Source organism: Chironomus tepperi, unplaced genomic scaffold (assembly GCF_022539635.2).
Source record: "Chironomus tepperi strain 1889 unplaced genomic scaffold, CSIRO-AGI_Ctep_v1 contig_335, whole genome shotgun sequence".
Taxonomy (NCBI): Eukaryota; Metazoa; Arthropoda; class Insecta; order Diptera; family Chironomidae; genus Chironomus; species Chironomus tepperi.
Genome location: NW_027226457.1, coordinates 3,673,490 through 3,698,849, shown reverse-complemented (window position 1 = coordinate 3,698,849; position 25,360 = coordinate 3,673,490).

The following is a 25,360-nucleotide window of genomic DNA, read 5'->3' as shown; positions in this document are numbered from 1 at the left end:
ATTGTGGATAGGATGATGGTTTTGGATTTGGAGTGCATAGAGCGCATATTGCTGCAGGGTAGACAGTTTAAAATGATCTGATACCGAATTTGGATTGGATTGAGATTAACGAACTTGGCAATTCAATACTCAAGATTTACTACTGACTGGGTAAGTCAATATACTCAAAATAAGTCATCCTTATGCATTCAGGCCGTATCTTTAAGTCACAGCGATTCAAGTCTTAAACTTATAGACACAGAGTCTCAAAATAACATTCAATTACCACAGCATTTATCAACTATGCCTCAGAGTATCCTTAACTCATGATTTCAATATTGACAACTTCCAACTAACTCAATTATCCAGCAAAAACCAGCAAAGTACATACCAATCACTCAAAAAATCCTCATTAATTTAAACTAATTCTTCTCAATTTATCCAATCATCTAGCTAGTCATCCCAGCTGATGTTCTTCAACATAGCCAACTAGTCAATTAGTCAGCCTGTCAGTCAATCCACATTTCTGCATCCCTTCCGATTCTCCTCTCAAAAAATATACCAGAGAGAGGAAAAACAATCATTTTGAGAAAATAAATTGATGATCGGCAATTTCCAATCAAACTGAAGAGTCATCAGTTTTTACCCCATTCGAAAAAAAAAAAACTGCATGTAGGTATGCAGTCAGACAGGAATCGATAATAAAAGTATTTTATTACATTTTTCATCAATTCACTTCATCCATTATTTAAGAGCTAAATAAATATCTCAAAATTGATGCTATTGCTGCTATTTTCAATTGTTGTTGATGAAAGGAGATATCAATAAATTATCTAATTTTATTAATCGACACTCAACAAATTGACGATTTCTCTTCTTCGTCCTTTATTTTTGGCAGAGAACTAATCGATGACAATATTTAGCTTAATATAAATTGTTTGTGTAACGACAATAAGACGAATTGAATAAAAAGGATTGCAATTGAAATAAATTGCTATTGATTTTCTCACCAATTGCTCATTTCTCATCCTCGACTTTAATATGTAAACACTTTAGTACCGTCTACTGACTTGTCTTGTAAAATTTATGGATCATTTATTTTTTTTTTTTGTCTCATTTTTGCAGCATCTTCACTTTTTTTCTCATGCTCAATTTTCCTCGTATTGCTTACTCATTTGTACATCGATTCGATCTTCGGGACATTGCTAGAGCGATTTATTATGCAAATTGCATTGCAATTTGAGATCGAAGAGTTCTTTTTCATCTGATGCTTAAATGGGATGAATATTCAGAAATGTTGGTTAAAAATGCAATAATTTTTAAATTATTGCTGAGTTTATGTCTGCTTAGTAGGAATTTATCAATATTTTGGAATTCTTATGGCTTAAAATTAAAGTTAAATTCAAAAACTTAAAATTTTTGAGGTTAAATTCAATTTTTGTGAATTTTGTTTAAACAAGTCTAACTAAAACTTTCCAAATTGTCTTTTTATTGCTTGCTCCGGGCTAAAATATTGATATCAATCAAAAAAATTGATTAAAAATGTGTAACCTTTGAGAAATCTTCAACCAAAAACTTGAGGTGAGACAAATTTTCATGAAAAAATAAATAGCATACTCCAATGTCAATGATGTAATTATTTGAAACTTTGATCTAATCAAACAGTCCTGAATCAATCGATTAAGCCTCCAAATTCGATTCCAAGTCAAAAGAAAGCTATTCTCAACCAAAATTATGTCTAACGAATATTCAGCTATTCAACTTTTTGGCCGCTTCCTCATCAATAATTCAACCATGATCAAAAATTTTTCACTACACTAAATTTTCTCACATAACATCATATCCAACATAAATGTAGTTTAGTGAGTATGTAAGGAAGAAATATATCGAGTTATCACCATCTACATATTGCAATAAATTTCAGCTGCATTTAGCAAATTGAAGGCATAAACATAATCGGTAACATGAGACCAATATTCTTGTTGTTTATAGCTCAATGGGTTTTTGTGATTAATTTGAAGAGGTAATCGAGAAAAGCATTCAATTCAAGTCTATCCATTGAACATATTGTGTATCGAAATGTATGCTGACATATGAATGAGTGAAATGGAAAGACATGTAATATGAATTATTATTGAAATTGATAGATTGATGCATAAAAACATTTTGCATAAATATTTACTCAACATTTTTCGGTGTTGTCATGACATTTAAATAAAGAAAATTAGAGCAGATACAAATTGGAATCAAATTAACTGTAATTTAATAGAATTTGCATTTGATTGAGCTATTTTGTGCTTGAAATGATTGAAATTTGAGTGAATTGGAATGTTTTATGGACAAACTTATTGGATGTCAAATGGAATTTTGATAGAAAATTGGGATTTTTTGTCAATATTATTAAATTGTGGCATTAGATCAGTATTTGACATTTTACTCCTAACTACCCGCTGTCAGCTAACCAAATTGGACGAGCATCAAAGCAAATATTTTACATCCCTAAAATTATCATTCAATAATTTGCACAAATATGTCCAATATGATTCATCAAATTTTACCTCAACTGTCCCAATTACGGTGAGCTACATCAAGTCACCAAAAACCAATATTTGAACAATATCAGAACATATTTTACACTTCCCATAACCAACCAACGAAAATCTCAACATAATCAGTTCCACAAGTCATCTTAAAACCAACAACACAAAATTGTTGATTTTGTAAAATTTACAGCCAAATAATCGAAATATTTGCCTTTTGCATAAAAAAGTAGGCACAACATTACATCATCAATATTTAGATTTTGATTAAATTTTGTAACAGAATAGATATGCATGATGAGTTGACCTAAAATACCTCATTTATTTATTTCCATTCGATATCATCAGAAACCCGAAAATGTGGTGACTAAATAAATTTTCAGCAGTTTTGCTTATTTGTAAATTGAAAGGTCTTCAGTTTCATTCATGTTCATGTTGTTATTTTAGCAAGGAAAAATCAATATTTGAGAGGATATAGGGGAGACTAATAGGTGGATTTTGGTCAGAATTGATTGAGTTGGTGTCAAAATTCAATTAATTGAAATTGAGCTTGAGGAGTTGGCTGTGTTTGGAAAGATTGGATTTTCACAACCTCTTAGATCTCAAGCCTTAAGCTACTAACCTCGTCCCTACCTTCTATACTGCCCCTCCTCTTGGAAAAGCCCCTGAATCCTTGGGTTAATGATAACAATGAACCATCCCGAATTGTATTTGAAATAGAGCTTGAAGTCCTCCATATGAAGCCAAATCGACTAAATTCGTTGAAAATCTGCTATTTTGGCTATGCTAAGCCTAACATATATGATTCAGCCAAGAGTTGCAGGACTGCATGTCCTGTATTTTAGATACACAGGCCTGATGATTTCAACTGCACCTTAAAGCTCATCCAAGGTTGCAGAACTGCATTTTAGCCTAAGATGTCTGCATCCTTGGACGAATCTTACTAACAAATCAGTAAAATCTAGTAAAATCCTTCAAAAATCTGACAAAATCCCCACAAATCCATAATTTATCTTTTTGTTTCATCTCCAAAATTATGTAGACTTAACAAAAACAAGTTCAGACCCCAAAAGACATAACATAGGCTATTCATTCTTATTGTTTAGTCAAATGCGAAAGCTTGAATAATTTAAAGATATTTCCATGCAAACTAAGACAGTCGTCTATAGGCCACAAAATTGTTGCTAATTTAATCTATCAAAGAATAATCAATAAACCAATAATTTGAGTAGAATGAACCACGAATTGCATATCAATTTACAAAAAAGCAAACTCTCGCAAATTATAAGAGCATAAAAGTCTTTCTGTGGTAAGCACAAAAGACGATGAGCAAAAAAAAATTAAATTTCAATTTTCATTCTTCGACAAAAAAAAGAACTTTGTTGAAAAGAAATGAAGAGAAGAAAATTGTTTAAATTACGAGAACTGACTGTACACAAAAAGGAGTCTTCGTTTTCTTACATGTAAGCTATTCTAATATTCTTATCATATTGCAGACAGTTAAATGTATTAAAAAAGAATTTTTTTTGCTTCTTTTTATGCAGAAAAGAATGGAATGAAAAGAAGAATGCAAGTTGGAAAAGTTTGGGAGGTTAGTTTGGTTAGAGGAGGTCTTCTTGTTTTGGATGTGAGCAGACAATCTGTAATGTCGTAGCCGGGGTGTATTCAAGAAGCAAGTAGGGAGTTTAGTGGTCATCCCCTCTTCCCTTACCTTTCTCTGATTACGTTCCTATGTCCTAATTTTGGATCTCGGACCTTCTGGACTCCTATGTCATTTACTTGTTTCTTTTAGCGAAACAAATACTGCCACTACAGCCCTAAATGGCACAAATCAGTTAATTGATCAAAAATCCGGTCTCAGGCTGAATCCGGCACCATGTTCAAGTCATACCAACTTGGCGCTGGATTTTGAATCGATTAATCGACGTGTGCTACTCGAGAACACTTCACAGCATCGGTTTTAAGTCCACAACAGTGGTTTAGTAGGAATTATTGCAATTTAAACAACTATCCTGACTCAAAATCTAAGAATTCTTGGGTTCGTCCAAGTCTTGGGTTCAATTGCAAGTCTGCAACCTCAAACGAACTTTAAGAGACAGCCCAAAGTTGCAGGGTTGTGCATTCAAAATTCAGGAAATGCTGTCATGCAATTCATGGCCGAACCCAACAAAATTCCCATTTTAAATGCATAAATAGCTAAAATTTTGTTAATATTTCTCAATAGGATTTGAACCTTAATTCACTAAATCATCATTTTACCCATAAATTGACTAACAACTTCACTTCTGATCCAAATGTCCAACTCTCCTTACAATACTAATCTTGACTAATATCAATAGACTACAACCAGCTAAAATGAACATTCTATCCAATTTATATTCCCAAAATTGTATGCTAAATATTATTTTCCTTTACAATCCATATGAAAAGAAGCAAATTGAATTGAATTGAAAGTGGCATAATAATGGAATGGGTAGGTAGAAAGCTCATACACACGCAACATATTCATATACGTATTTGAGAGCTTATTCATAACTGTATATTCCACGACAGATAGACGTTTCATAGTTAAAGTAAAAGTCATAAATTTCCTTCAACATTAAATACACATTTCACTAGAAAATTTGTGCTATGTCTGCAAAACGAAAATTGGTTTTCCATTTTTCCTTGCTGCTCATTCACATACTCTATATTATGCTGTATGCTTATTTTTTCTTCATATGTGAATGTTATGCAGACCCTATTTTACTTATAAATTGTTACATATTATGGCAATTGTTTCATAATATTTTGAATGTATATGCAGACTGGATGTGAATCGTCGTCTTGTGACAAAACTTCGTGACACATCATCAATTCCTTTTTTTAGTCTGTGTCATGGTCTCTCTCTCTATTTCGAAAATTTATGTTAAGAAACCACATTTTTGCTATACGACATGAAGGTTCCGGCAAAATCTTTTTTTATGTATAGTTTTCGGATGTACTGCAGAAAGTTTTGCTCTCGCTTTTTTTAGTATCAAGAATCTCATTAAAGTTTTTGACTTGTGTTTATGTGGTACAGGATGTGTATAAGTTGTAGTTTAACAAGTTGACTAGCTTCTTCAGCTGCTTTTGTCGTATGAATGAAAATTTTTGGTATTTTTTAGTTTAGTTGAGAATCTTTTGCATACTTACAAGGAATTCAAGATATTTTTTACTTAACTCTAGTTGGAATATGTAGTTTTAGTAATCTAACATTTTTTTCTATATCAGACTAAATTGTCAGGACAGCAAATTAAATTAAAATATGCAATTGTAAATGCAGAATTTAGTTTTATTTCGTCTACAGCTTGAAACAGAAGAATTTAGAGTTTGAAGACTAATTGAATTTTGTATGGAATTTAGTCATATTTTACATACATAAATCGACAAAATCATTGTCGACTTCAAGCTCTAACCAGGATGGTACTGGAATTAGACTATGAATATACCAGGGCATGGTCAGAAAAGAAGTATAGGGCATCTAAATTTAGAGGAGATTTTGGAATTTTGGACTCGAAAACCATCAAGAAAGGAGGGATTTTAACCCACAAACCCTCACCTTCTGAATACATTCTTGGTGTATACACCTATTGCAGGGTATAACTTTAAATTTCATGTATTGACCGTCAGAGTACCCTAATTGGCAAAGAGCTTGCTTGCATGGACCATTGTGGTTGCTGAACCAATTTTTCTTTAAAACTATTTCAAGGCCTCTTTGGGGTTAGCCCTGGATTTTTTGATATTTTAAATACTTGTAGGCATGTGCTTACATTAGCACTGTAAAATTTCATCCAAATAACAAAATTATGTAGCAGTTCCTTAAAAATAACTTGTAGAAGATCGATAATTTCTTAAAAAAATCACAAAGTCAAGAATTTTAAATTTAAGAATAAAGCATACAAATCCTAATGCCTATGGTAAGATTGCATCCATGGAAGCTGTAACTATCTAAGTAAACTATGTAGTTGAGATCAAAGTTTGCATATGCACAGAAAAATTACCAATTAAACTCCCTTAACATGTTTGTAAAATGATGTTTGCTCCCACAGATTCTTCTTAATAAAATTCAATTTTAGGAAGACTTTTAAATTTTCCTGTCTTGCAGATAATCCCGAGCTGGACATCAAGTACTGCTAAGTAAGCAGGAAATTCTAAATTGGCTGAATTCCAATTGCCTGCATATTTAAGAGGGATTTTTGAAATTCATTCCCAAGAAACCTTAGCAACATGAAGGAATTGCTTTGTCAGGTTGGGTTTCTGACCATAAAAACCCCTTCCTGGGGAACATCCTTGATATTAAGTCGTCTTATTGACTCAAAATATCAAAATGACGCAGAGGTGATATATTGGCTCCAAAACGACTGTTTCAAGCTAATTTTGACATCAGAAAATTTGTGATTTGAACGGATCTGTGCACTGCTGTCATTGCTCACTCTATGCAACTCGGGTTAAAACCTTGCAAGCTCTTTTAAAAATCATGAAGATGCACAAAATTTCATCTTCTTCAATTTTCTCAACAAAAAAAAATTCAATTTAAAAATAATGAAGAAATGCTTCATAAATGTAATTTCCTTAAATCTCTCCATCTCTCTCTTGAAAAATTGTGCATAGCTAAACGTTTTTTTAGATGACTATGATAGTGAAGAAGACAAAACAGGAAGGACTATTTTATGCAAATGCTAATTCAGTTCCATTTATCATCTTTACTCAAAAACTGAAAGAGTTTCAATTTTATTTGGCCATAAGATGCAGGACGTCTATTTGTCGCACAATATAATTAATTACTTTCAAATTATCCTTAACGGCTTTACATTTTTTTTAGGAATCTGATTCCGAAAACAAAACAACGCCTTTTAGTGCAACATTCTATCCTTTTTTTGTGAATAATGAATTTTTCTTGCATGATTAATTGATTCTGTGTCTGTTACGTTATAATCTACCTTGTCTTGTCCCATTATTTTCTACACATATAAGTCATCAAATAATACTGAATAGGAGATCTTGTAATCTTGTCTGAGGAATCAAGTATTTTGCATAAAAAGTTGTCCTCTCCTAACAAAAACATGTGTCTTACACTTTCTGAGCTCTTTTTTGAGAAATTGGATTAGAAGGGGTTGGATGTTGATGGTCTGACTGTTTGGGTTGGATGTTTACATGATTTGAATTATTTATTCTTCTTTGAGGCTATGCTTTCTTAAAGCTGTGTGCTGGGCTGTGCTTTAATGAAGATTGGCATTTATTAAAGCTGAATATCAGCTATGCTATCCAATCATGAAGCCAAAAAATTTAGTACTGAGTATCCTTAAAGCCATGCGTTCTTAAAACTGAGCATCCTATAAGCTGGTCATAACTAAAGCTAAGCGTCCTTGAGGCTGAGCAATCATAAAGCTAAGCATCCTTAAAGCCAAACACCATTAAAGCTGAGCGTCCTTGAAGCTATGCATCTGTGAGGCTGAGCAAATTTGAAGCTTTACAACATTGAAGTTGAGCATCTTTAAAGCTGAGTGTCTTTGAAGCTGAGCATCCTTAAATCAAAACATTCTTAAAGGTTAGCATCCTTAAAGCTAAGCATCCTTAAAGCCGAGCATCCTTAAAGCTGAGCGTCCTTGAAGCTATGTATCTGTGAAACTGAGCAACATTGAAGCTATGTATCATTGAAGCTGAGCGTCCTTGAAACTCAGCATTCTTAAAGCTGAGCGTCCTTGAAGCTGTGCATCAAAGCTGTGTATTTTAAGGAATACTTTAAGTTGAGCATTACTAAAGTCTAAGAACGTATGGCTAACTGTACTGTCCACATAATGCGCTCCAAATCACAACATAAATTCCTTTCTCACACTCAAAATGACGAATATCTTTCTATAGTCCTTCAAATCCCTTCTCTATATCGTGTTGAAACTAATGTTTTCGAGCTCTAAAGAAAGGATTGTTACATCATAGCCAACGGGTTTTTTTTACATACACATTTTTATAAATACTTTTGCAAACGAGAGGAGAAAAAAGAATGAAGCTATTAATCATATGCAATGCTACATGTGGAATGTATGAAAAAAAAAACTGTAGAAGCAGAAGTGGAAGGAACAAAAAAAAAAAATGATGAATTTCGTCGAAATTAAATTCAAATAAAAAGTAATTTCTTCCATTTCTATTTCACTTTATCACCTTTCACAAATCTTCCTCTTTTTGTTGTACCTACTGCTACTCGTTTTCCTGTTTTTCTCATTTCCAGTTATACTGACATACATGCTGGTAAAGAGAAATTATTTATATTTTTTATATGTGTGCTGAAGAGTTGAAAAAGTGAATGTGGAATGAGCATGGAACGCATTTTGAGTTTTCCAACTTAAAGCTGAGCGTATCGCAGGTTGAGCATTTTCAAAGCTGAGCGTTCTTAAAGCTGAGAATTTTCAAAGCTGAGCGTTCTTAAGGCTGAGAATTTTCAAAGCTGACTGTTTTTAAGGCTGAGAATTTTCAAAGCTGAGCGTTCTTAAGGCTGAGAATTTTCAAAGCTGAGCGTTCTTAGGGCTGAGGATTTTAAAAACTGAGCGTTCTTAATGCTGAGAATTATTAAAGCTGAACGCTCTTATAGCTGAGAATCATCAAAGCTGATTCAAATCATCTTAAGGCTGAGAATTTTCAAAGCTGAGCGTTCTTAGGGCTGAGGATTTTAAAGCTGAGCGTTATTCAGGTTGAGAATTTTCAAAGCTACGAGTTTCCCTGACAAAAAACTCTTTAGGAATGCAGTTCGACAAGGTCACTTCCAATTCTAACGTCTTTCCAACAAATCCTAATTCTTCTTAAGGTCAAACGTTTCTTAAAGTCACAATTCCCATGCAAAACAAAACAATATTAATCATAAAACAATTCAAAACTAGAAAACAGCAACAACAACCAGGACAAAACGATTACCTGCAATAAATACATCTCATTTGACAAATTTCCCCTAAAAAACTTACAGCCCAAAATTTTTGTGAACATTTATGCTATGACACATACAGGAAAGAAATGATAAAATAATTTATCAAGTCACAACGTTCAAAAAAAAAAGGAATTGTTTCCATACAATTCCATTGTTATTTACATAAAAATGTCATCAATTCGAAATTCGAATGCGACAAGAGATTTATTAATGCACTCAATTTGCATAAATAATATTCAAATTTCAAAAAATAACTTTCTCTCTCGACTTTATTTCTTTTATTTTTTTATATGGAATCCTTTTACGTCTCTCGTTTCTCGTTTTATTTTTAGAAAATGTCATATGAATCGGATTCCATGCAAAACGTTGAGATATGATGCACTTTTGATTGTAGGGAGAATTTGTCAGGATATTTTGAGGGATTTTTGTGAGCACTTTAAGGAACTCTTAAATGGAATTTGGGATTTTAATGCTTTTATCAACCTTAGTTGTCATATGAGGATCGTAGTGTGGTCCTTATGTAGATTTTGAGGTAAGTTGCTTACTAAACTTGACTTGGGTGTCGCTCGGCACTAAAGATAGCCAAAATGTGATTCAGAAATGCCGTCGAGCCTCAAAACGTGCTTTGAAAGGATTAGATGCCAGCCAAGTGCCCAAGTTCTCCATTTGTGCCTTTTAGGAACTTTTTTAGGTGACTTTACAGTGATCTAGCAATAAAACAAACATTATAGTGCCAAATACCTAATTCAGTGGTCCTGAGATCGATACCAAGGAATATCTAATCAGATTTAAGTGCTTCTAGTTATATAACTCGGTTTGTGTGTCTCTTTGGAGCATAAATTGTAGCTATGATGTACCCTAGGTCATACAAATGTCAAAAGTAATGAGTATTAAGGTTGAAACCGTCTAAATCACAAACTGGAATGCTTCAAATCCAGCAATAAACAGAAAAAAATACAAATATTACTATAAACTCTCTAAATATCCCCCAGAACCCCCCAAAAATCCCCCTAAGGATCTCTAATAAATTTTATAGTTCCACTCGTTCCTCCTATTCCATAGAACATAGTGCTCTATAGCATCATAAAGTTGAATAAAATTATTCTTGGATATGAAAAAAAATATAAAAATTGATTTATTTTTAATCCTGTTATGCAGCATATATACACATGCAGCACACAACTAAATGTGCAACACAGAGATCGGTATTTAAATGAAGAAATTTCATTTTCTTGTTTGTTTATTCAATGATTGAAAAAAAAAGGATAGAATATTTTATGCATGCATGTATGAATGTTCATTAAAGAGCTATAAACACTTTAATCTCATCTGCATCTTATTTTTTATTAGGTTGTAATCTGGGGAGATGAATATCGTCACTGAGATTCATCTTGTTTGTTTATTTATGTGCTTCATCTGGTCTTATTGTTGAGGATTTTGAATTGGAAATTATTAAGATTGAGGACTATTGTGGTGCTGCTTGATGCATTTGTGCAGTGATGGACAACCTGAGTGCCGCGTGCACACTAGTTTACTGCGAAAAAAAGTTTGGAAATTCCATGAATCGTATGTCGTATTTCAGTCAAGACTGCCCACCATGGTGTGCCGTGGCACAAAAAGGTTGTCCACCCCTGCATTCGAGTTTAAGAAAATTTGATGAAATTTGCAATTTTAACGACAATTTCGGATTTAAATTTAACCAAATTTAAGAAATAGTTCAAAATTTAACTAGAAATTTCCTATAGCTAGACTCTAAACCTTCCCAACCCCATAAATTAATCCAAATATCGAACAAAAAATAAGATTCAATTTTAGATGCAGGATTATAAAAAACTGCACTTTTTTAAGTAGTTTTAACCCCCCACTTTTGTCCCATATTTTTTCATTTACTTATTTTTTTCTACTCACTTACAGCATGAATTGTAAAACAATTTCCTCCACACAGAAGAAGAAAAGAAAAGTTTTCAATTTCTTTTCTTTTTTACTCTCTTTCGCGATTCTTTAGTTTCGGTGCAACAAAGAGAAAAAAGTTTTATATTTTTTTTTGTTTGAAGTAAAACTTTCCATTTTTTTCTCGTATTTTTCTTTATTTTTTTCTCATTTTTTGGGGGTCATTGTGGAGTGACGTGACACCTTTGGAAGTAGATTAAGGAGTAGGTAGAAGTCAAAGTAGGTATATAGCATAGAGCAGTATTAGGCCAACACTTACTTAGTAATGGAACCATGATTGGTTGAGTATGCAAACCACCTGACTTCTTTGGCCGAATCAATGCTTATATAAATTCTCAGTTTTGACATCTGGACTTTATTACTTCATTACCGTAATGCCATGTTGATCTTGGAGCAACAGGACGCCTTTCCTTTAGATTCCAACCATGGCATAAAAGCAAGCTTGTATCTCTAAGCTTCAAAATTGTCATAGATTTTCCACTGCCAGTAAACTTGATGATCAATTTGAGAGAAACTCCGTAAATTAAAACTGATTATCCACCCAATTATACAGCCCAACAACCTAACTTCCTAACCATGATTGAGACAATATTTCATTTTTTATTTATTGAGAATTGGCAGACGGAAGCCACTTTTAGGCTCCATCTGAGAGAGGCCAAGGATCTTAGTTGATCTATGCGGCTTTAACCCCTCCACTTGTACCGCGGTATCCATTTTTTCCTAAATACCGCGGTATCCATACAAATACCGCGACTTAATAGCATATGAATTGTACCGCCAAAATTTTTCACATAAATACAGGAAGAAACTCAGAATAGAAAATTGTGAAAATAGTGAAAATTCAATTTTCATTCTCGAAAAAAATCAAATTTTACATTAATCTTTCGCGATTCTTTAGTTTCGGTGAATAAACCTCAGAAAAGTTTAATTTTTTTATCTTAATTTTGGAGTGAAAACTCTCTCAAGCCGAACTCAATTTTCCCAAAATATGGTCAATCTCGGAAAAGCTAAGTTTTATCAATTTTCCTAAATTATGATCAAAAACTCTCGGAAAAGCTAAATTTTGCATCAATTTTCCCAAAATATGGTGAGCTAAGTCAATTTTACCAGCTAAGTTTTACTAAATTAGTCAAAAATTCAAGTAAATTGATCAAAAACTCTCGGAAAAGCCAAGTGGGAAACCTTTCAATTTTCCCAAAATATGAGCAATTTTTGTTTTACCTCAATCTAAATTATGATCAAAAACTCTTGGAAAATTCCAAGTTTTACCTCAATTTTCCTAAATTATGATAAAACCTAGCCATGATAGAGACAGTATTCACAGTTTAGGCTCGATCTGAGAGGCAATCGCAATTGATCGGAAAACGGCCAATTTTAGTAGGATTAACCTTATCTGCAAAGAGAGGCCGGTTCACAGTGTGATCTATACGGCATGATGTTAAAGATAAAACCTGTTATAGGTAAAGTATCCAGCCTGGGACGAACCCCACCCAATACTACCCACCATGCTACCCATCATACCCAAACGAACCCCATCCAGAATGGAATGAAAAAACATAAATTTTACATTTGATAAATTTGCATGGAAACTTTTCCTCTTTATTCATACCGTAAGCTAGTAGCCCCTCGAAAAAAAAAAATGTATTAAAAAGAAGTTATAATGCACATTAAATTCTCATCCTGGCATTCTCTATAAAAACTTTCTCCATAACAGAAACAGAAACAGAAACTATATAAAGGAACTTGTGGAACGAGAATTCTCTAAAATATTCATATTTTTTTATATGTTTATGAATTATGTAATAAATTTAATAAAAAAAGGACACCACCTTTACACTCGACATACGTAATAGCATGTGAAGAGCTTTTCTTGTCCATTCGATTGCTGTGTAAAAGGGTAGGGACAGAACAAGTTAATGACGACAACTATTCAAACCACTCAACTTCAATGTTTTCTGACATATAAAATTGCTACTTCTCTTTACAAGTCGTTCTTCTGCTACTGATGTTCCTTCTTTTTAAACATTGTGCATAAAATATGAAGCTGAACGTTACTAAACTGTCGTTGGACATTTAATTATGGAGATTCTTTTTGTGTTTTATTGTTAAATTATGCAGGAAACTATTTCCTGGTAAAAGAAGCTAACGGCAATTTTTTTGGGAAACCACGTGGTTAGGTCATTACAAAAAAGTATGAATAAATCATTTAAAACTAATAAAACTAGTCCTTTAACTATTAATAATACATCCTTGCCACTTTTTTCTACATCTACATCAAGTACTCAACCACAAAACACAAATCAACATCAACAAAAACTACAAAAAACTTTTCGAAGTGGAGACTAGACCCAAAAGTAGCAAAACATCTTTTTTATTTCATTGTCAATCAACAGTATATCACCTTTACTGCCCCTTAGAACATTCTACACATTTATTATGATCTGTAGCATTTGGAGTAAAAACATTTTAACAGAAATTCTTGCTCATTCATCCGTTGAACAACAGAAGTAAAAAAAGAAACTATTTTGTCTGCAAATCTCATCTACAAATGCCTCAGATGTTGATCTATATGAGTAGTAACATAAAAAAAGGACAAGAATATAATGTAAATGGAAGGAGTAGATGAGAATAATAATGATGTTGATGATGGTGATGATAAGTAGGAGGTTGGAAAAGGTGCAAATGAATTTCTTTGAATTTTTCATTCTACATCCAGAATGAATTTTACGTGGAACTATTGTTGTGATAATGATTTTCAATTTAAAATTTTACAGAAGGTGTTAGTTGGGATGATGAAGTCACGAGAGTTCCTTGTGGTGATTTTGTGTGATATTTTAAGGATTACCATTTGCTTTCAATGTCTCTCGATTGAGCTTGAATTAGGAGTTTTTGGCTCTAATCAAGCTTTAGTTTCATGGCTAACTCTACCTTAGTTGCCCTAGCATCCTCCTATCTAATCTAGTCTCAATCATCTAATGGGTTAGCGCATTATTGTGTCACGTCATAATTTTTTATTTTATTTTGGATCAAGTCAAGCTCTAGTGTCATTCCTAACTCTACCTTAATAGTCCTAGCATACTTCAATCAAATTTCCAGCATCTAAAAGGTTAGCGCATTATTGTGTCACGGCATACTTTGTTAGTAAGCAATGACCGAAACTGCACACAGCATTCAGTTCATGGCATATCACTAGTATACCGCGACACACAGCTTAGACAACACTGAGTTAGCACACAGAGAACTGATCCTCAACCTTCTCAATTTCCAATCTTCCCATGTCCCCTTTATACATGTAAACCAATTTTAATCCAAATCCAATTAATCCAAGACTTAAATCTGACAAAACTATCATCGAGGTGATGGAACCCCAATCCTAGACAAACATTTAAGGTAGGCAGGTAATATAGAATAAAATTATCTGGTTTATCCCTTTTATTTTTTGTTACATTTCATTTCATCCCTTCCATTCAATTCATTCATAAGCGTTATGTATGTAGGAAAAAAGAAGGAATAGGAAAAGGTATAGAGATTTGAAGAAGAAGGTAACTGTTTTGGCAATTTCTGTTATTTAATGACACGAGTCGAAGTGTCTATACAGTATACAGTATAAAATAAATTAAATTATGTCATATGCTCTTAAGAATTCAATTGTTTTGCTACCTTTTTTTTTACCTCTTTGTATACACACTGACTGACTGCTGTTCACTTCACAGCTTACACACCTTGAATAATATTTGTCGCAACATTTTATATATGTATGTATGTAGATCTGATGACATGAAAAGGATAACAGCGATGAGGAATAAGAGAAAAGATTTTTGTTTATTTGATTTCACTACCTCAAGCCCTTCTCTCGAGACATTCAATTCTTATTGTTAATGCATTCATATTCTTATTCTTATTTCTCTTCTTTCAACATCGCTCAATGTCTTTCGATTTTTCTGAGAAAATAGCTATCTCGTATGGGGTTTAATGTAATTCGTAAGATGTTCATCATCTTGCCTTTCTCCTTTCTTTTTACCCGGTGCCAATGTTTGTTGTGTCAGGATGGAATTCAATTGGGAAATATTCGAAATTTGAATAACATAATTTTCATAAACACATCTTCAATTTACCTTTTTTTAGCATTGATTTTTTTGTTGCTTGGTGCTTCTTGCAAGTCATTTTGTCATCTCTTTGGGAATTGAGGTTGATTATAGATAGTTTGTGACCAATGAACTGAAATGAACTCTCAAGGTTTGATGATTTTAGTTGAAATTGTTCAATAATTCGATTAGTTTCTTGAAGATTGGATGTGGATGTGACTTTTGCTACTTTTTTCTATCCATAATTTGCAGCATCAAGTCTAGAATATGCTCAACAACAGAAATTTAAAGCAAAAACTTTTCGAAGTGAGCATTGAAAAATTTTCAAATCTTAAAAATCCGTTAAATTTCTCATACTTATAAATTGAAGTCAAATGCGCCATTGACACTCAAAATCAACTATTCCCAAGTCATTTGCATTACATCTTCCTTTTTTCAGTTGTTGCCTCTTTTGCCGCATCAAATCACACATTTGAAATTTGATATATCGAGAGAAAATAAATTTACTTTTATTTTTTGTTGTTGTTGTTCCGACGTCGTCTGTTTTGGCAACTGAAATATTTTCTTTATGCAAATCAGATGTAATAATTTTCATGCATCGAGAATGTTGTCAAATTTAAAAGGATGAAAGAAGAAGTGTTGACAAAATTCTTAAAGAGTTTTTTGTGTGTTTTGCATAAAAATCATATTAAATTACATCACGAACAATAGTTCCATAAGCTGTGCATTTCGATTGCTCTACGTTCATTGTTGAGCATGAGAAAAATTAATGCAAATACGATTTTAATTTAATTTAATCTCTTATTAAAGGAACAACTTAAAAAAAATAATGAATAGAGGAACCGGGGGGATTACTCATGCCATAGATGCATTAAATGAAGATGTGAATTGTGCTTTCATGTAGAAATATTTTCTTGTGTGAGAATTAAGTAAGAAATTTTCTTAATTCCATTTTTTGGCTTTGTCTCACTCACTCACATCCAGTTGTCATAAACATATGCAGCACTACCAGAAAATTTGATTTATGTTCGTTATCATCTACAAATTTATTTTAAATGAATATTTAATTAATGCAATTATGCCATACATAAGAGAAGCAACATTTCAAGTTTTCTTCTTCTTTTTTTGGCTGCTACGTATGTATGTATGTTGTCCCTTTTACTTAAAATTGATGACATAAACCTGATGCACGTACACTCAGCATTGTATCCCTTAATGTCCAAAAATATATATAATATTTTCATGTTGTAACGGACTTTTTCTTGTGTTTCTTGTTTTATGACTATATCAAAACTCTTTCTATGTTGTGAGAGAGTTATGATGTCATTAAATTTCATAAATGTTAGGACGATAAAGACATGAAAACTTCTTTGTATTTTGTTGATACTTGAAAAGTTGTGCAAACAATTTATCAGAGATATTTTTGATGCACAGATTGTATGTACGTAGAAGAATGTCTGTAGATGCTTTCATTACTGGACTTAAAAACTGCAGTTTTTAGATGTTAAATTGACTTAAAAATTGTGTAAATATTTGAAAACTTTGTTTAGGAATATAAAACTTATTTTGTGGTGATTTTGACATGTTAATCTTGACATAGTTTGCTGAATCATTGAGTTATTGTACTAGTTGTTATCAATTTGCACTTTTAAAACTGTTTGACGAACTCTAAACTTGTTAATATCACAAAATTTAAATTTTTACTAAAAACACGTGAAAAATTGTTTACTTCGATTGATGCGAAAAATTTGAATTTGAGAAATCCGTTAAAAATTATTTCAATATTTTCAAGACAAAATTGATTCAATTTCAACTTAAAAGGCTAATTAAACCCTTTCCACAGCAAACTGATTCAATTTCCTAGCCTTATCATCAGTCAAAAGGATCAAAGTTCATTCAACGTCTACAGTAATACAATTTTTAATGCAATAAATCCAGCACAACTTTATCTTCTTTAAACAATACAATTTTCACCTCCAGTTTACACTTCCATCCAATCCAACAACAAAGACAGTAATATTTTTCAATTATACAATCAACAAACAATGGCTGTAAAATCAACATGAATGCATCAACAGTAGCTGCATACACACAAAAAAAAATCTCCTTTTTTACTGTCATTGATGCTATGCAAAAAATTTATTCAATAAATTTTAATTTACAAAGCACCTTCATTCCATTCCACTTTTTGTTATCATCCCTCCTTCGATGAAAAGCTGTGCAGAAGCTATCTGACACTCATTCAATGAACTTCATCCTTTTAAAGCTTTCATTTATGCAATTATCTCTCATTTTTTTGTTGCCAACTTCACTTAGTCTAACTTCTTTCTTTTCTTCCTACTTTCTTTTTGTGGATGTGTTTGAGTTTGATGATTGATGATGATAGTTTATGAGTCTCGGGACTTTTGTGGTGATGGTGATGATGCGGCATTGAGTGGGGAGGTGAGAGATATAAAATGAAAGTTTTTCTCACTTATTCTTTTTATGGGGATTTTAGGGTGATTTTGTCAGGAATTTGGAATACTGTCTGATTATTTACTTCATATTGAATGCTTTTAGAGCGGGCAGCGGTCAGAGACAGGTCACGGATCACAATTGACTTGTAGTACTTTAGCAAGCGTAATTCTAAAAAATATTGAAGTTAAGTAAATGATCGGTGTTTTGACAAGAATCGGATCTACCTTTGTATTAACGATAGATATGGCTACAGATCGGCTTCCCGTCGGTTGCTTTAACATTCAATCATAAAGGCCTGTGACAAGGATATGCAACTGATGAGAACGATCAAAAAAGTAATCACCAGCATCACAGCCTTAACTAATTTATGGAACACAATCTGTTATAGCCAAAAACCCATTTAATTCATTGGAAATCAGAATTCGGGTTTTGTTGCAGAATGCATCTACAAGTAAAACATCGAATCACAATTGTATCCAAATATATCAAGCCTCGATGCCTCCATATGAAGGATACGCAATAGACATTACTAGACAGGCATTGTTTTAGAGCGTAAACGACAAACGGAGTGTTAGCGGAAGGAAAATCACTTGGCGTACAACCGTACAGAAGGAAGCAGAGCAACATACATAAAAGGAAACAAGCAGAAGTAGCCGTTTTAGCCAGGAAAAGCCTGTTTATAGCTTTATATTAACGTCTTATAATTCACTCATGCCCTTCATAATTCATAGAATCCAGCAGTAAATTCCCACAAGGAACATCATCTACTATTTCTCACTATCTTTCTCTCATAAAATCATAATAGAATGAATGAATGAAAGTTTTTTTCTCAGTCTTTTCTTTCTGCTTTCATTTATTGAGTCATGAAGTGATTTTATGTGTAAAAATGCACAAGAAGATAAGATGAAGGAGATCAATTGTTCATGAAAATTGCAGTTTAACTTTATCCATAACAAAAATTCTTTTTGAATAAAGTCAATTCCTTAAAACCATAATTTTTCCTCATCAGTTGTCAGACAAAAATAATTTTCGTGTGCTCAAGATTTTATGGCTGCTTATTTTTTTTTGGAAGCGTTTAGAAAGATAAAATAGTGAAATATTTTTGATTAAATTTCGTGTTTTTATTATAAATTTACGACGTCTCCTTCAATACATCCGTTAGTCTATAAGAAATATTGATGAAACTTTCAAAGTTTTATTCATAAATTTTTAGTGCTATGTTAAGTTTCAGGAACTAAGCGTAGCGGATGTTTTATGAGATGCTTGAGGCTAGATTATATTTCATGAAAATTTTATAGCTTTTTTTTCATTAACAGTCCACTTGAAATATTTGAAGAAGGATTGCGTAAGGGTAGTAAGGAATGAGAGTCTTTGGATGGTGAGATTTGATGAAGTTTAGACTGATTTGAGGGTTGAGTCATCTTAAAGGTGGTGAACGCGCACTAAATGTGGCTTTATGCTACTCCTAGTCTAACTCCACCATAGACCAACCTTATCTTCTCGAGATGGAGACCGTTAATCTAAGCCACATAGTAGGGCTGAGTCAAACGAAGATCTTGATAATACAGAGTGCGTTGGCACTGCAAGCTGCCATCCTTAAACACAAACTGAGAAAACCAAGGAGAGAAAGAAAAAGTCGGACTAGAGTTTCGTCATAGCATCGTCTACTGTCACGATCAATTCAACGTAACTCTTTCATAGTGCTGGATATGGACATAATCCGAAAACAAGTCAGAATCCCGTTGGCAATGGACTAGATTTTTGATCGATTAACTGATTTGTGTTCACTACGATCAAGTAATATTGCATATTAATAAAGCACATTCGCGGACTGCCGCTTGTTAATTCCTGATAAGAAAAGTGATACTTTTTCTATCGATTTAGTTCTAAGGAGTAGGGACGGTTAATATAGTCCTGAAATGATTTGCATTGATCTAGTTCTAAGGACAACAAATACCATTGTGACATTAGTCGTTCTTAGCATTAGACATACTTTCTAGATATGCTAGCTTGTGGACTAGAATTCAAGTTCATCCAACTCAAAATCCTTGCCAAATTCAATGTTCTAAGCAAAAAACTCTCATAACTTGAAAGAATCGACTTTAAAAAACTAAAACTTCAGCTTTTTTCCAAACTAAAACTTAATTTCCTTCAACAAAACATCCATTTCAATCAACATTCAATCTCACTTCGTCTAATTCAAGTCTTTCCATTTCAATCTCTACGAATTAATTTTCTCTTACTCATTTAATTTATCATAATGGCAACTCTACGAATAACTTTTTACAAATAAGAATGAAAATGGAAATTTTTCATGTCATTTACTTCATTCTTTATATAAAAAGAATCTTTTCTACTTTCCGCTCTTATTGTTCACAAACGTCAACTATTGCCGTGATAGAAATTAATTCGATTAAGAAATTTTCCTTCCGTTTTTCAAGTCAAGAAAAGTAAAAAAATTTATATTTTTTTTGTTAAGGGAAAAACTTTCGATTTTCATCATTTCAATGAGCATGAAAATTTTTTTCATGAGATATAAGAAATCATAGCACAAAAAACCCCAGAAACGAACAATGAGCAATTATTATTATAGAAATATTTTTCATCACAACATTTAATTATGCCTTTTTTCTGTCGTTTCTATTTCTTCCTCTTTTTTTGTGATTTTGAGATGAAAATTTTTCGTATTGGAAGTAGTCGAACCGTATGGATTGTGATAGTAATCTTCAAACTAGAATTCGAATTCGTCTTGGAAATTGTATAGAAAAGTCGACTTTAGTTAAAAGCTACAAAATTCAAGTCGACTTCAAACTTTTCAGAAATTGGCATACTGAAGTCCTTACATATGCAGAAATAATCTTTCGAATCACTTTTTATCAAATTCTATAGTATTAGTTGCACGAATGGCACAAATCGATTAATCAATCAAAAATACAGCTTCAGGTCGACGTGACTCTGACTTGGTGTCGAATTCGGTTTAAATCCAGCATCATGCCCTAACCTGGTGACGGAATTCAGGCCAATTAACCAAATTGTGCTGTTCGGGTTAGCTCCAAACTGTGTTATTATGTCGTTTGCAATAATTTATCACATAATGTGTTCATTAGTGTGAACTAGAGTCCACTAAAGAGCAAGAATCTAAGGATACACACTTGTAGTATCCTAGGAACAATGAGTTAAGCTACAAATTTGCCAAGTATGCTCATCTCTGATCATACCTAAGAGAAGCTTCTTCTAGTCATACTCTTATACGACCGCAACTTACAAGAGCTGCGAACTAAAAGCAGAGTAAGAAGTTGTCTTGAATTTGGCACGCAAAAGTCGAATTCCTTCAATTCAATTTGATATCAAATTCCAGTCTTTTTCAAGCTCTGCCCAAAAGAAATCCTAATCCAACTTAATCAGTCTCCCTTTAAAAATCCTCTCATAGTAGTCGGTCCGACTATCCTTATCACCCAACCACCATCTCACTTCACAATTTCGATTATAGTTTTTCCTCGTTAAATGAAAAAAAGAGCGACTGAAAATAATAAAATAAAAAAATAAAACTTTAGCAGTAGCGTTTTAATTCGAAGAGGCGCAAAAAAGTTTTTCTATGAATGAGAAATTTCCGGGCATAAAGTTTCTCTGCCTTTCGTCTCGATTTGATGATGAAAAATGAGAAAATTTTCATCTCTTCTTGTTTTAAGCCTTGTATATGTGTAGGTTGGGGGTGGTGTTGTTTCTCAACTTTAAATTGATTGAATAAATCAAATCAATGTGCTGATTGCTTTTTACGGAAAGAAGATGAAAAAAAAATATTTATTGAAAATTATTCAGCTTCGTTCTTTTTTGTAGGTTGTATTTTTTTTGGAATTTTATTCAAGTTAGTTTTGAAATGTCTGACTTTTAATCGAATTTTTATGTCTGTTGTCTGAATCATGATGATTTAATTAATTACTTTTATTTACTGATTGATTTCCAAGTAATGTAATTACTTTAAGGTATCAGAAGAAAAAGTTTTGGAAATTTTTCATTACTTCAAACTTCAAAGTGGATGGGCAAAAGCAAATATTGAGGCTGATGAAAGGATTTGGTGCTTGTAGACTCATTCTAGGTGCTGGTATTGGACCCGGTCTCAAGAATTCGTCAAAACTGGGACTTTCGAGCTCTAGTAGTGATGTTACATAAAAGAGATGAATGTGGAAGGAAGCGAGCTATAGAGCCAGCTTTAGGCGACACCTATAGGAGATCGTGGATCAAAATTGCATGGATCTGTGCCACCATCGAAGTAAATAAGTATGTACTCCATGGAAACTCCTGCATCTACTATCATATCTTCAATGTCAAGATAGTTAATGCATTCACATTAAAAGCAATAAGCATTTGATAAGCATTAACATTTAAAGATTGTTCAATCTGCAGTTTAATGCGATTACATTTCCATGACTTTCAGTCATCCGTTGACATTAAAGCCGCTTAAGTAATTATCAGATGCATCATATTAACATAAATGTGATGATTTCTTTATACAGTTTTTTAATTATTTTTATAATACGATTTAATTACCATAAAGTCCATTTACATGTAAAGTATTCAGCTCAATCATTTATGTTTTACAATTATAATGAATCAGATGAAGTCGGTACAATGATTTTTAAAGGTATGCTTCCAGGAAATATGTCTGATAGTATTGAGAGTAGCTTTTTAATGACTTTTATGCACTAGTGTATTTAACGAAGAGTTTTAAGGATTCTGATTCGCAAATTTTGATGTCAATCAGCCTTAGCAGGACTTTCCTGATTTTTGAGAAGCAACTAACAAATGAGGAACCAGGCTTTGTACCAAAAATTCCAAATTCCAAGCTAACAACACATTCCGAATTCTGACAAAATTCAGACCCTCAAGAATTCATGATAATCCATCATGATGGACTCAATTTATGTCCATATTGCATACATGCATTGCTATTATTAAAAGTCCATTCACAGTGCATAATAAATAATATTCAATTTCCTTTTAAAAAGTAGCAATTTTCTATTCACCTGAATGCATTTATTCCATTAGGATTATATTTCATATTATTCAATATGAACTTGATTGCATAAAATACTCAATTTTGACAATTATTATTGAGCATTTTACTCTGTTATTTTATTGCTTTGAGAATTTTCAGGCAGAATGATTTGGAATTCGAAAGAATTTTTTTTACTAGGATTTGAATTTGTAAATTTTTAATGGGATTTACTCAGTGCTGTGCGAGCAGGAAATGAAATGGAACTGACAAAATTTTCAATTATTTTACAAAATTTTGTTGAATTTTTTAACCGAATTTCATAATTTTGACTAAATTTTTAGAAAATTCGGAATTGAATTTGAATAAATTCGCAATAATCTAACAGAATTACTGATCGCTGGGACAAAAATGCGCTTAAGTCCCTCGATCAATAACACGAAGACTAAAATTTTTAGAAGATTCGGCATAGAATTTGAATAATTTCGAGAGGATTCGGCCAAATTTGCAAGAATTTAACAGATTTAGGCCAAAAATGCTGTCGGCCTATATAAATATCTAAAAATACAAATTTCAGCATAAATACTATATTTAATACCCAAAAACAAACAGCATTAAAATAATTATAACGCTCAACTTACTACTAAAATCAATAAAATTTGTAAAACGACAAACTATTGGAACTGAAAATTTATTTCCATGAATAGAATTTAATTGAAAGTTTTTCATTGGAAATCGAAACTAGTTAATGACTATTTGCAAAATGGGAAAATTTTAGTTTTATAAATATAGCTCTATATGCACATAGCAAATACAAAAATATCGAACGTAATGAGCTTATAAAGCAGTTATTTTGAGTCAATATTTGGAAGCAACATTTTTTTCAAAATTTACAATTTTGGAACTTTTTTTAATTAAATGATATTTGCTAAACTAAATGTGTACATGCAACTGTTAACCAGCAGCATTCCATCCAATTTTACATGCATCATCACAAAAATTCCCATAAAATCGCAACAAAAAAGAAAGCATCATGTAAACATTAATACTTTTCCAATAACATATCAATTTATAAGTACTATTACAAATTCAGACATGCCTCTACAAATCGCTAAGAAATTATTTCCGTTTCAATATTTCTTTTCCAATTTCTTCAATATTTCTTCTACATTCTCACATGCAATTACGCTTTTATGTGCGACTAACCCTATCAATAAAGCAGTAACATAAATAATTTCTCTTGCATTTTGATTGTTTAATGGGGTAAAAAAGGGAGAGATATATTTTAAATGAGCGACAAGCATGAAATGCTGTTAATGCACGCTTATCAAACGTAAATACTTTTTTTTCTTTGATAGAAGAAGAAAAGAGCGGTAAAATTGAGGAGTTGGGGATTGATAAAAGGTGAATTGTGATAACGCATTTTTTGGGGTCATTTGCCTTTTGTGTTTAGGTTTTGGGAGTTGAAGACTATATCGTGAGAGAATTAAAGTTAGAAATTGTTTGAAAAATAACGGTCAAAATGGATTTGAAAATTAACGGTAAAATGAGATTTGAATATTAATTACTTAATTGCTGTAATCATGCTCTTATGCGGAAATTAGGTTCCAACAAAATGCTTTCCATCTGACTCTGGTGCGAAGCTCTGCCACTTAGTTTAAGGGTAGGACACCGCTACGTCGCCATATTAACGGTAAGACGCGATGTTGCTTTGACGGCAACATGTTGCCTTATAAGCTTGTATAATAATAGCCTTCTTTAAACGTGTCTCTTAAGAACAAAACCCCATGTCCGATATTCAGCAGACGAATGGATGGTCAGACTGACAACAAAATAGACAATTGCTCCAAAAAAACACTAAAATTTCCCTAAACAAACAAGCAGCCACGATAAAAAAATAGTATCCAAAATTTCAACAAACAATAATAAACATAAGCTGACAAGATTAATGTCAATTGCTTAATTAACTGAACATTACCGACTCCCCCATTTCAATAAATTTTTTGAATATGCGTCGGAAAGGGTACTTTACGATTAGACATATTCCGCTTATTTATTTTCCTTTCAACAACATAAAAAATGTATTAATCATAAATTTATTTTGTAAATATTTGACCCTAAATTCCATCCCCCCAGCATAAATAATCGACCATAAAAAAATAATATTTTTTTGCTTTTGATTCTCCATTTGTTCATCAACAGCTTTTCAATAATCGATCGCGGACGATTTATTAAGCGGTTTTTGTGGATTTAAAAAAGGTTTGTTGCTTTATTTACGGCTAAAATGAAAAATTATTCCTTTTTTCGGTGGTTTATGGAGTTTTTGGGGTCGGTCTTGAAAAGATTTATAAATTTATGATTAAGTGTTGATTTTTGGATGATTTAAAGGGTTCAATGTTAATCTTTAAGTATTGAATAT